Raw genomic sequence first — 1,880 nt, forward strand, 5'->3', positions numbered from 1 at the left:
CTCATCACCCCACGTGTCACCCTGGCTCTGAGGAACAGGGTTTGAGCAGCTGCAGTGATTGTAAAGTCTGCATTTAGGAGCTGGTCCTGACTGTCCTTGTAGCTAGGAACCCATGAGACCAGAACTCCTCACACAGCCCCTGCTGCTCACACTGGGTAGAGGCTTTTCTCCTCCTGGCACTCACCCGCTGTGGGAAGGTGGATGCTCCTAACACAGCTCCGTGGAAGCACTCAGGAGAAGCCATGTCAAAGCATTCATTGGCTTAACTGCCAGGCCAGGGTGGACGGGGCTTGGAGCAAGCTGCTCTGGTGGAAGGTGTCCCTGCCCGTGGCAGGGGTTGGAGCTGGAGGAGCTTTAAGGTCCCTTTCAATACAAACCAGTCTGGGATTCTATAAAGTCTGGAACCCTTCAAGGCCAATTCATCACTTGTACCCCACACATGCACACCCTCCTGCAAGCAGGAGGGCTGGGCTCATCCTCTGCTACCTCAGCCTCAATCCCAAAGCCAGGATACATCTCAGCATGCATTGCTTCCTTTGGATGCTTTACAGAAAACAGCTAGGCTTCCCCAAATCACACTCAAAGGCACTGTGAGTAGCATCACTTCTCCCAGTCCCAATAAACTGCACCAGGAATTAACAGCCAACCAATGCTGTGATTTCTGTCCTTAGCTTTGGACAATTCAAATCCCAGCATCTCCCTCACTCTGCATGCTTCTTTTGCCAGGCAATTTTAACGAGGTCAACATTATTTTCCTCCTTTTGCTCTAATCTCCTCAAAGAACACAAAGAAGTATGAAAAGAAAACACAATATTTATTGTAAATCAGTGACTTCTGCATTAACATGATCAAAGTGTGTTTGCTGCACACTTGAAGTTCAGATGCAAAGGGATTTCCAACTTAAATAAATAAAAGATTGTTTTTCTGTAATGCAAATTGAGAAGGAGAGATCCACACAAAGTAGTCAGACATGCGCTGCAGAAGGACTGTCCCACTCCTACAGCCCACATCCTCTGCATGGCTGATGCCCTTAATCTGTTCAAAAGCAGCACCACTCCACCAGGGCATGCTAATGCGTGCCAAGGGGATGAAGTGGACTCCACTTGATGTATTTACAATATGCAGCTTAATCATCTAATTTCTCAGTTCAGATATTGATCCTTGGGAGGGAAGCAGTGCTGGGAATAGAGCGAAGCAGGGGGTGGAGAAATATCTGCCGCCTGTTTTCTCATCTAACAACTCCCTAAAGAGGCAGAGCTTTACCCATCCCACAAAGCCAGGCGTGACAGGAGATCAGAACTCGCTGGGGACATGCGGCTCTGCCTCTCAGGTAACTTATACTATTATTAATGATCATAAAAGAAACTATCAGGGTATTTTACATTCCTTTCATCTGGCAGGCCTGTGAGCACGTGTATTAATTGGGGAAGCCCCACTTTACTGCAAGGTGTGTTTAGTGTTTCCTTTCTACAACCAGGAGGCCAAGGCACAGGGATCACATTGCTCACAGCCTGGCCCTGAGCCCAGCCCTATCACAGTGCAGCATCAGAACCATGAAATGGGAAAGAGGGTGACTGCCCCACTGCCCCCAAATTGAGGGCAATACCCTGCACCCAAAGCTCCAGCATAAGAGCAGCCAATATACTGGGTTCCAGCACACCAGCATCGTTTGTTTTCCAAGGAAACTTCTCCCTCATGGCAGTGGCACTTCAGTAAATGGGATGTTTTCCCCCTCTCATGTGCTTTTGAAGGTTGTTCTGGTTAACCCCATGACCACCACAGCTACTACCCTCTTGTGTGTCTCATTCATCTCAATGAGACATATGGAACCTGGAATCACGGGGAAAAATCCCCACTGTAGATTAGGGACATGCTCATGT

The sequence above is a fragment of the Pezoporus wallicus genome, unplaced genomic scaffold (genome assembly GCF_028554395.1).
Source record: "Pezoporus wallicus isolate ANWC-B61680 ecotype Strahan unplaced genomic scaffold, APGP_CSIRO_Pwel_v1 contig_3710, whole genome shotgun sequence".
Lineage (NCBI taxonomy): Eukaryota > Metazoa > Chordata > Aves > Psittaciformes > Psittacidae > Pezoporus > Pezoporus wallicus.